The 12,445-nt window shown below is 33.3% G+C and overlaps 1 protein-coding gene and 1 long non-coding RNA gene across 3 annotated transcripts in view; one reads left to right on the forward strand and one right to left on the reverse strand.

Annotated features, from left to right (window-relative positions):
- CtBP (C-terminal binding protein) overlaps nucleotides 1-12,445 on the reverse strand; it is a 181,936-nt gene that overhangs the window by 142,726 nt on the left and 26,765 nt on the right. The gene's annotated exons all lie outside the window — the stretch shown is intronic.
- LOC118184519 (uncharacterized) overlaps nucleotides 1-12,445 on the forward strand; it is a 30,737-nt gene that overhangs the window by 8,640 nt on the left and 9,652 nt on the right. Inside the window, exon 2 of the long non-coding RNA XR_004757442.2 lies at nucleotides 10,764-10,928. This is a non-coding gene — a long non-coding RNA (uncharacterized LOC118184519). The remainder of the gene's footprint in view (nucleotides 1-10,763; nucleotides 10,929-12,445) is intronic.

The raw sequence follows: 12,445 nt of genomic DNA on the forward strand, positions 1-12,445 counted from the left end.
AAACAGAAAAGCAAACTGTACTCATTTATTTATTCATTATTTTTGTGTAACTGAAAAAATACGAACAGTATTCATAAGGGAAATGAACAAAACTTATTTAATTTAGTGGTGGCCATTAAGCAACGCTGGTACATAATCTTTCTACAGAAAATTGGTGCGTGTTCTCCTTTTATAAAAAAAAAAAAATAAATAAATAAAAATAAAAAATAAAAAAAAATCTAAATTACGATATATGTAACAGGCAATTTTAAAGCCACCTTATAATTAATCAGATCACGAAATCAATCTATGAAACGAGTTTCATAGTATCATTACATCAACAAAATAACACATCATCATCAATAACAATCAAAAGTGCATCATCGTCAAAATAATAGTTTTATTTCCTTCCTTAATTCACTGCTATCATGATCTGTTAATCATTCCTGAAAATTATTTTTAAAATTTTCAATTCATGCCACAAATCTGTGCAATAATAAACATATTTTCTCTCTAAAAGGAATAAATTTTTAAAAGCTGAAAAATAAGTTTTTAAAAGCTGAAATGTCTTGTTTCCGTTAAGAGCATTTTTTTTTTTTTTTTTTTTTTTTTTACAACTTCCGTCACTCAAGTAGCTAAAGAAAACTGTCTTCTATAGCTGCGAATAGAAATACCGACACCCACGATACTTAATTAAGGAAAAGATACTGAAGCACGGGGTCGAAATATGGCAAAACGGGGTAGTTAGAAATGACATATTACAATTTTTTGTAAATTTTATAATGATATAGTTTTAGGTACTTCATAACGATTCCTGTTTCTCAAAACTAAGTACAAAATATTTATAAGCTTGAAATAATCCTAAAAAATGTTACAACTGATATTTCCTAGTGAGCGCCTAGTTCTTAACAGGAGATCTTAACCTTGGCATTGAATGCACTAATTTTGGCTTTGTTTCAGGTCAAAATAGTTCCTTATCCCCTCCCCCGCCCAAATGTTCTGTATTCAGCATTTCATGTTTCTCGTTGAAACCGTCGCAATTTAAATTCATTTCATCTGCACTGTTACAAAATTTTCTTAGAAAATATTCAGATATTTTGTTTTCCGATTTTACTCTTTATCGCTTTACCCACATCAACAGCCAATACAGAACTCTACAACATATACTGGAACTCCTACGTACTAGGCTTAAATAAAATCTTTCCATCTCTGTTTTAAGTTTCTTGAATTTATTCCATCTGCACAGATTTAATTTGGTGTGAAAATAACACTAAGGGCCCAAACGCATTGCCCTTTATTTAAATAATATTCTGTGTTCTGTTTCAATTGCTCTTACTATGTGTCTTCACTCTTTATAACTAGCACAATTAAGAGTTCTGTCTACAGTTTTGTATAAATCTACTGCTTCAAATCTTCTGGTAACACTGCTGTAACTTCAGATGGAAAGCTTTTGCCACTTTCTTAATTGAACACTGCATTTTTACTTTTCATATGCCAAAGTCTACAAGTGGCCGACTTTTGGTTTTCCAGGCTGTAAGCCCACTTCCCTTTTCCCAACGAAGGTGCCCTTAGCGATTGAATATTCGCGAGAAATTTTAGTCATATCCGTTGGTCATCTGTCTTACCACTAAGAACATTAGCCAAAGGGCACCACAGAGAGCAAGCATTATACTCGCAAGGAATGAGACATGCAACACACAAATAAACAAGCCGTAGAGGCTAATCAAATTCGCGTTCTCAGTTTCAGTCTGGAAGTCAAACTCTGCTAATGATCATCTTCCTTGCCCGAAGAGGCCGAAGTTGCAATCTACAGTTTGATTTTATGATAAAATGATACCTTATTAACTAACTACATGTGCTACTCCAATGGGCCTTGGCGCGTTATGCTGCGAAAAACTGTCGGCAATTGCGTCGCCGCATATGCTCAGTTAGTGGACTTTAGAAAGCTTGTTTACAGCGAAGCAGAAGTAGTGCAAATTGATGTGAGACAGCAGAAAATTATTAATGTCGGCAGTATATTTCCTTTAATTTCTTTATTAATTTTCAAACTATGCCAATTAGGAATAACGTTATGTTTAATCTTAAACTACAGAATTCAAAATAGCTACAAATTGACGTGAATTTCCCTTCTAAAATTAAACGGCCTAAATTACATAAATGTCACTAAAACAGAAATCGCGTCAAAAAATTGCAAAAACTTGATGAAATACCGGAATTTGACTGTGTCCTTTTCTAAACAAATTCTAAACGTAACTGCATTTAATTTTCCATAAAAGGCATTTTAGAATGCAAGTCAAGAACATATACAACTATATAAAACATGACACATTTTGTTCTAAACATGTTTCGAGAGGTGAGATCTCGATTACTCCCATCCTTAATTATATACGTCTCTTTCCTTTACCAAATAATAATTTAAAAAAAGAAAAAGGAAAATTATCTAAAATCTTAAACATACAGCCTTTCATTTGTGTTTTTGGATCCCGTTATAGTGACTTGCGAAATACGCAACCGTTAAGCAGTACAAAAATATTTTTTATTAAAAAGTAAAAAATGTCCATCCATCTCACATTCTCTAAAATAAGCGGGCTGTTAATTAAATCTCTTCAAAATAATCTTCGTTTAAATAATTCATAAAATCCCTTTATCTCAGCTAACTGGATATCACATATGCCAAATTATTCCTTCATTTAATAATGAAATCAAAATGGGTCTTATGGCAAAACACTACTGCAATCTTTCCTTGAGTTTTAAAATTAAACCGCATGACTTTTACCCTAAACACGCTGTAGTGGTGGGAGAAGCAAAAATTATGATAATCCAGCAAATAATTCCATAAAAAGGAAGTTCCTTACAACTAATTAATAAATTTGTGCACTGTTGTTCCCTCCCCCATTACGTACGCTCTGGATGGTCTCCTATTTATTCTTGGTCATCTAATGACATCAAAAATATTATCACCTTTTCTTTCTTTTGAATTATTTGTTTTCGCACAATTTCACAAAACACTAATGACTTTTAATTCAAGCGCTGGATGGACTATCGGAATTCAAATTTACCGGAAAGGAGAAACGATTTGGAAAGGGAAAAGACTGCAAATCTAATAATATCGAAATTAGTTTATTATCATTGGCGGAAGTTTCGTCTTTCAGCCACTTACTTCGTCTGAAAGGAAATTACGAAACCTTTTTCTCCCCATTCATCTGAAAATGACTGACCAGCTTAAGCAAAACCTCTGGTAAACCAACACCTCGCTAAATCGGGAAAGATATGACAAGACAAAAAAGGATTATTTCTAACGCAACTAAATCTGGCGAATGAAAAACTGACACCGGAACTTCGTCTTCCTCAAAGGAAAAGGAAGTCGTTAGGATCAGCGCGAGATATTCTAAGAATTATTTGAGAGGATTGTATACACAGTTAGTTTTTTATTAATCAGTTTGAAATATCATACGATGCCCCCCCCAAAAAAAGCGTTTATCTTCCCTTCGAGTTATTATATTATTTTAAATTAAGCTCTAAATTACAAATAAACCATCAACATAAATTATTTTCAACCAGCTTAACAATCATTCATTAGACGAATAAATCATTCTAAATTTCAGCAGTATCACATTAAAATATCTCAGTAAAGTACTATACGTTTTGTTTTGAAGTCAATAAATTATTTGTAAATTTCGTTATTTGAAAAAATGCATTCATATTTCCACTGAACAAGTCAAATAAAACTCCCAGAAAATAATTTTCTCTTACATATACATATACCGCTGGAGATTGATATTCGAGGATCGAATTCCAATGAACGGGCTTTTCTGTGGTTTTCTCTATGTGTAAAGTTTAATATAGACTTTTCCTCTTAGGAAGAGGCTAAATAGTAAAGTCGCTGAACAGTGGTAATTCGATCCAAGTTTCAAATCTTGGCGAACGGCTGGCTGCATACAGGGCTAAAGAAAAAGAAGGGCTAGGTCATCCGTTTGAGAGGGAACGATGCCGACACGAACCCAGTTGGGAAGCAGTGTGACGTCACTGGGTTCGTCGCCTCGTCTACTGACCAGAGCTTCACAGTGCGAAAGCTTAAATCTTTACTTGTTATTTCTTTGAAAGAGGTTTCTTTGAATTGAAAATTATATCTGAGGATATTTTTAAAATGAATTAGTGTTTGTAACGGGAAATTATTGAAAAAAAATGGAGCCCTGTGCCGTTGCTACCTGCGGTAATGCGTACCATAATACGAAACAAACAAACGTGATATTTCAACAATTTCCGTACAGAAACCTTCAGTAGACGAAAGAATGGCAGCATAGCAAGCATACGTTTTTCTGTTTTTATTTTTTTTATTATTATTATTTTAAGCCCAAAGGGCTATTAATTTCGTTTTGGTATTCTGCGTTGAATCACTATAAACGCGGTATCACTTTTCAAATTATTGCCAGCCCTGCATTATATTTAAAGAAATTAAATAATGAAGAATTTGCATAAATGTATGTATGTTTCTCACATTGTGATAAAATGACAGTACCTAGAGACATCACATTTTGAATAACGTAATCCTCCACCGAATATGGGCATCTGTAAGCCTTAATTTGGAATTTGTTTATTATCGATTTCATATTTTGTAACACTTTAATGAATTTTTGATTAACAAACTCAACGATTTCCATGCGAGCAGTGGCAACACTGTACCCCCCCCCAAAAAATTATCTCCAGCGCGCGAGAATCTGAATCGGAAATTCTAAAGAGATGCTCATTTTTAAAACCCTTTTGCGATATTTCTGTTGAATTGAATTTTATGGTTTAAGTGCAAAGGTGGGGGTCCAGTATTTAATCAGTTCATCATTTCAATGTTCAGTTTTCTTACTGAGTTGGCTTTACAAATTTTTTTGGCCTTTTTATTATTAACGTTTTGATGTTTACTTTATTTATCAAACATCCCTTTCTTGGCGCCTCCTACACATAAAATTCGATTCAACAGCAAAATCTCAAAATATTTAAAAACATTTTTCTTTAAAATTTCCGACAGACAGTCTCGCGCGCTGGAGATAAAAATGGTTTATTCCGTACAGTGTTGCTACTGCTTGCTTTGTGATCGTTGAGCTTGTTATTTAAAAATTCATTAAACTTTTTACAAAATATGAAATAGATAATAAAACAAATATGATATTCAAAATTCGAGCTTCCAGGTGGCCATGTTCAGGTGGAGAATTATGTTATTCAAAATTTGGTGGCTCTATGTACAGTTGTTTTTTCACAGTTCGAGAAACATGTATACATTCATGCAGATTCTTCATTATTTAATTTCTTTAAATATAATACAGTGTGATAATGTTTGGTGGCAACAATTTGAAACGCATACGCCGTTTACAGTTATTCAACTCAAAATGCCGTATCGAGACTAATATCCCATTTGGGCATAATAACATCCCTTTCGGGCCTAAAAATTAATCGAGAAAATGGAAAATTAAGGAAAATGAAAATTTATGTTTTAACCATATATACCGAAATACAAATAACTTTGTTTAGATTTAATATATTATGAAATTTGTTGTTAGCATTCATTAGCTTTTAATCAGATGAGTTTGTAAGGACGTATTCTGAAAATACGTTTGCATAATTTTATTTGATATTTCTATAATCCAACTTGTGGTATTTTAACTCAAAAAGAATTATTCGTAAATATAGAAATTTGTCAATGTTTTTTATCGATAAGTTACTATTTACATACATTTCAAAAAATATTGTAGAAAAAAATTAACCATATTTAATGTATATTCGACTTTAAATATTAGTTTAAGGCTTACATTTTACGCGTACTATAGTTTAATTAAATCGACCATAGCTACATTACTAGGTCAGCTATATATCCATACACATTGTAATTTCATTAGATAAAATATCTTCCTCATATTATTTACCGAACAGTTGTTCAAAAACTTTTGATTTTCAAGCAAATACTCATGAAACCGAAGGTGGTATAAGGCACTCTTTCAAAGCAGCAAGCGAACCCATCTACGTCATCACTCTCTTCTTCCGGTTTCAGCGGCGAGGAGCTGATGAGCCAGCCCTTTAGCCCTGGGCTGCATGGGCGTTCATGGTTTTCCCCACTAACAAAACTAAACTCACGGCGCAACAGCCCTTAGAGAGCCATGGCCTGCAGTGCCCTAATATCTGCTTTCTTTACCGTGGGCCCCGGGGTGCATGAATATATGCCTTGGACAAGTGGTCAGCTTGTCGCAGTTTCCCCACCAACAAGTTTCCTTTAAAATGTCCTCCATGAAGGTATCCCTTCCTTTAGGTGCAGCCCTAGGGAAAGGGAACGAGGCTGAAATTTTCCATAATAAACTAAACAAAAAGAAAATAACCACCTACAAAGCTGATACTAATGTGTAAATATGGGAAAGGATAGAATTTCATTAATTACATTTTAAACCAAAGACTCTCAAAACTGACATAGCTTCTGGAGGAATACGACAATACTTCTCAATAGTCCAGGTAATTGGTTCCGCACACAAAACGTTAAAAAAAGTCCCTTTGAGCGTAATGTAAAATCTGAAAGCTTTCAGATTTTTTTTTTTTTTTTTAAATCTAATTCGAAAATTTTCAAATACCAAATTAGGGCTTCCAGATGCCCATATTCGGTGAAAGATTTACGTTATTCAAAATTTGATGGTTCTAGGTACCGTTGTTTCATCACAATACGGAAAACATATATACATTTGTGCAGATTCCTCATTATTTAAGTGTTTTAAATATAACACAGGGCAATAATATTTGGTGGCAACAATTTGAAAAGTGAACCGACATTTAAAGTTTTCAATGTAAAATGCCAAAACGAAATAAATAGCCCTTCTGGGTTAACGCCCTTTGGGCTAAAAAGATAAATTTCAAACTGCGCTTCCAAAATACTCCTTTATATTCCTTCCTATTATATTTAGTATTTAATTCATAACATTTTAATTTTGTTATATTACAACTACATATTATTAATTATACCTTCAATTAATTACATTTTATAAGAGGATGTCTCACTTACCCTAACATCAGTTAGCCTCGGCAGAGCCTCTGTTATCACACAATTTTGAAAAAATTGCTTATATGGTTAACTTGTAGAGATTTCGCCGCATAATACACTTTTTATCAATGAATAACAACATCATAAGTCAAAACAACTGTCATAAAAAATCACCACATAACTTTCTGGTATGGTCTATTAAATTATACACACTTTTTGCTACATTACATTTAAACTTATTTCCACGAATTATTCTAACTAAATTAACCGATTTCTGAAAATGGCGTCAAAAACTGCAAATTTTGACATTAAATATTCCGGTCAATTTTTGTCGTACGAGAGACTAACTTCTTATAATTTTATTTTTTCATAACGAGTGTAAAACTTTCCCAAGTTTAAGTATAGGAAACGGGAGATAGCATTAGAAGTTATATTTCGCTATTTGTCGAAAATTAATTTATTTCTTAATTTGACATTGCAAAAACATGAATATTTCCGTTTTTAAAACACTTCCGTAATTGGAAGTATATGATTTCTGCATACGACTGTGAAAATTTATACTTTTACGGGGCTTACGGGCTTTTAAGTCGGGCAGGAACGAATATATAAATTTCTGGTACGGCCGGATTGCAATAAAAAAAGGGAGGTGCGTAATAACAGTCCCACAATGTAAAATTTTAACGTTATACGATTAATCATATTTTAGTTACGAGAGATACGGTCGTACGTACAGACGTCACGAAAAAAATCCATTTTGCAATTCATTTTAGAATAAATTGTCCTTTATTCTGTCCGTACATACAAAAGTCACATAAAAACAAATTCGTCTAATTCGATATTTCGGTTGAAATTGTTGTGATACCCGAAATTTTTCGCGATTACAATACTTCCTTTACTTCGGACAAGAAAGTAAAAACAGTCCTTAATACTCTATGTACGTACAGACGTCTCGCCAAAAAAAAAAAAAAAAAAAAGGGTCGAAATGGATTTGGGAACGATCAAAATGGATATTTTTCTTGAAATATGATACCTGAAATTTTTCGTAATTACAAGAGTTCCTTTACTTCATACAAGGAAATAAAAATGCCATTAATGCTAAACTAATTAATTTCAATCATCCCTTAATTTTAGTTGGGTAAAACATACTTTTGAGAGATAAAACTACAAATTAAAATAAATGCGAAAAAGAACAATAAACGCCTTCTATCAAATGTACTTATAGGTTTAACTCTGTAATCGTAACGACTTCCAAAAACTTTGGAAACCTTTCAAAGACAAATCTTCAAGGCCAAGTTCAAGGATTCAGACTCCTCTCAAATGTGTAAAAAAACAATGCAAGGAGAATTTATTTTTGTACCAGCGCGTAATATAGAAATTTCTCAAAGAAAAAAGATAATAGGTATGGAATTTTTTAAATCAATAAAGCATTAGCCAACAACTTTGCTGTCTTTTTAAAATTTCTCCAAGTTTAGACAGTGCATAAAGAAGAACATGAATAATTTTAATGACTCCGAACACTAACTGTCAGAAGTGTTTCTCTCATATGCAGTAAGGCCCACCAGCGACAAAACTGGTCAGCACTGGTATTGCAGTCTGGATATAAATTCCGGCTAACTGAGTAGCTGCATGAGCGATTTCCTGGTTTTCTCCACGAGTACATCACTGACGTGAATATGAGCCAGTTTCCCTTAGAAAGCATTCCACGAAGACTCTCAAGCATAAGTATCTCCTGCTCATCAACTAATGAGCACAAAGTAAAATTGTAACAGTTCTCTGCATTTCTGGCGTCCTTAAAGGGTGTGCTTTTATATTCCTGTTGAAGTTATTTAAGAATATGCAGTCTTGTTTCTGAGTTATACCAAAGAAAAAAAGAAAATGCTCATGTAAACTAAACTCATGGCGCTACAGTCCTTAGAAAACCATGGCCGGCAGTGCTCATTTTATCGACCCGCTCACGGGATAAAAGGCCGAGTCATACTTGCCCAGCCCGGGGATCGAGCCCCGGACTTGTGGTGCTGGTGCTCGACGCTCTAGCCACTGCGCCACCGGTCCATGTATTTAAAAAAAAAGTAAACAGATGACCTTCCCTGTATTATTTCACCAAGCAAAAAGCAATACGTTTGCGCTGTATACCGTTTACCATAGCGGTTTTTCAGTTACACATTATGCTAGAGCCAATGTAATAAAAACCTGTGCACCAAACCAAAAAACACAAGGACAATATTAGTGAAGTGAAGGGAGAGAGAGAAACGAAAAACTGAATTTTTCTGTGGAAACAAAGAACCAAAAAGTTATTAATGTATAACATCTATTTTCTGTCGATTAATTTCAGCATAAACTGCGGCTCAATGCCTCCGATCACGATGCGGTTTTATTTTTAAAATGCTTCCAGACAGCGAAATTGCTAAGAAATATTCATAAGAACGAATAAAAATAAACTGCAGTTGGTTAAATAAATGGCTGTGAAAAATCAATACTCTACAGTTGTTGATTGCATTTAAAACACCTCTGTTCTGCTTTGGAAGGGATAATACTGATGCAAAACTATTCAATTGCTAGTTTTTTTAATCATCTGTCTGCAGAAATTTAATATAATTTACTTTGTGTCCCTCTCCTGAATTGAGATTCTGCAGGCTTTAACATAGTACAATCAATCAAACTTTGCAGAAAAATGGAATTCCTTTGGGCTTGTTTCTGTTTAGCTTTTGTTGCATACAATCCACAGGTAATGGTAAGCTTGAAGTCTGAAGGTGCTGCAGTCATATTGCGAGGGGAGACACCAGATTTTCTGACAGATTATGGGGTATACTTGTCACATTTTAAATTTAGCACCTAAAAATGATGCAGCTTCTTTATCAGTACATACAGACGAGTCCGTTGTTGAACGTTTATTACTATCTTGGAATGAGTTCTAAAAGGAAAGAAAAACTGAAACAATTTCTACAGCTAGCATAATACTAATATAAGAAATACTTTGAAACATGAATGTAAGCGGGGCTATCTTTAGGGAAATCTTTGTCTAGAACTCTAAATCAATCGAACCCACCAGTTAAGATAAAATGCTGTGCTGAAAGATCTAAAATATCTAAAGAAAATGAAGATGTGACTACAGCTTCACCCGTTTAAAAAAAAGTTTGAGAAAAATAAAGCAACTTCAAAAGTAAGCAACTTATTTGCCATTTAAGTAATATAACAAAAAATAAAAGTTGATACAGAAGTCGCTCACAAAAAATTCTCGGCAAGGGAAACATTCGCCAGTTAATGTTTATCTCGTAAAAAACGATTATTTATGTTTTCATGTTCGGACCTTAATGATGGCAAAATGGAGTATATGAAAAAGGAAAAAAGCTTTGTTAAGACATTTCCGCTGCAAAGACTTCCATTTAATTCATGTTCTGCATTCAATGGTCTGTGACATGTTTAGAGACTTCATCAGTTTGTAAAAACCAGCTTTTATTTCCTTGTGTGATTCGATGTGTCATGTAAATTATAGTAAAATGGGAGGAAAATTAAAAATGAAAAAAAAAAAAAAAAAAAAAAAAAAAAACTGAGAGTTTGAGAATAGCGGCTGCAGCTAAGAAAGCAGCGGAACAGCATCCAGATGGAAAAATTTACATGCTAAAAGTTAACGTCTGTCTAGCATGTGATTACATACGATGTATATTTCTAATTAACAGAAATAATTTTATGTGCTAAAGTTGCGAATGTTTTTACTCTAGCAATTGCTTTTTCTTTTTTTTTTTAAATTTATTTATTTATTTAATTTTATTTTCAGGTTTCCTTAACTTTGTTTTCAGAGACGAAGGTATTGATGTTGCAAGAAATAAATTGCAATCACAGCTCTGCAAATCCTCGAATAACGTTATAGAATCAACAAGAATTGATTCTTAATGGAATCTAATCGGAAATGGAAAAGGGCTCCTGGGATTTTTAAAGTACAGTAAGTCTAAAATAATGTCCATCTTGACAGTTCCATACAGAGAGGAGTGTGAAAGAATTTTTAATAATGTTATCAAAACATGGTCTAAATTTAATATGAATGATGATACATTAGGAAAAACTTTTATTAGCATAAAATGCCTACATGGTAATTACTATGGGTAAACTTACGATGCTTCTTTCTGAAAGAAAGCATAATTTGCTACTGTTGTTGATAATAATATGAAAAAGAAATAAACTATTAAATTTTCTATAAAACGCTTCAGATAATACAGTTATATAAAACGCTTCAAATAATACAAATATTTTTAATATATGACTATTTTTGTATCAACTGCATTTAAAACTTGCAGACTGCTCTTTTAGGCATTAACTGAATGTTATGTATAGTTAATTCGAAAAAAAAAAAAAAAAAAAAATCTTTTTGTTTGCTTTAAGTGTTTCAAAATTATTTTTGTCGGTAAAAAGAATTCTGATTCTTTTTTTAAAAAATGCCGGATTTTTTTGGCTTGGTGAGCCTGCCGTTATCGATTGAAACATACAAACAAACATTCTTATCAGGTCTCGTTTTAATCGGCAATCAAGTCTTTCCTCAGCGAATCAAATTTCTGTTGTCATTTGAAAGAGCACACATTACTTTGTTTAGAAACAGAAAGTAAGAGCACCGCTAATCACAGTTTTAAAAGCTCTCGAGTATGACGTTATTGACGTATAACGTATGAACTGAATGGCTGTTACCTGTCTTTTCATTTAGCTCTTTTGTAGTGTTTGTCGCTTCGATTTTTTTTTAAAGGCCTTTCCTAATAATTTATTGCGCTCAATTTTGCTCAAACGCTGTTTGTGGATGGCAACACAATGTAGTAAAGAATGTTTTTCAAAATTCGATTTAGAGCTTTTAAGATTTAGTGTTAAAACGATTTTTCACACTTATCTTCGATTTGGTTTGGTTTATTTATTTATGGCAAAGCACACTAGGGCTATCTGCCTAAGGGGAGGGATACCTTCGTGGAGGACTTTCTAAGTGGTACTGTCTCGTATACACGTTACACATGGGGAAAACCACGAAAGCGCCCATGCAGACAGCCCGTTCGCGGGATTCGAACCTCGGACCGAACTACCAGTGTTCAGCGACTTTACCGCTCGGTCGCTGGTGGGACCTTACCTTCGATTAATGAAGCCACTTAAAATTTCAGAATGTAACTGTACGCATCATCTACCTGAACTACGAATGATTTTTTGAGGAATTTTAGAAAATCGCTTGTTTTTCTTTCGACCATTCGACATTATTTTACAATTTCATAATCTGAAAATACATCTGTTATAAAGTTTTAAACTTTCACAGATTATAAAACAAACTCTTCGCCTTCTTAACACAGAAATGATAAAGAGATATTAATTAGGCGATTTTCTACATTTTTTAAAATAAGGTAAGTTTTGTTTCTTCAGTGGGTGTCACGTTATTCGCTTAAGTTATGATGTCATTATACGTCACACTATTTTTTCTTGATTCCGTATATA

This window comes from Stegodyphus dumicola, chromosome X1, assembly GCF_044657685.1.
Source record: "Stegodyphus dumicola isolate Sdum_Otavi_A_Nest chromosome X1, ASM4465768v1".
In the NCBI taxonomy this organism is placed as follows: Eukaryota; Metazoa; Arthropoda; class Arachnida; order Araneae; family Eresidae; genus Stegodyphus; species Stegodyphus dumicola.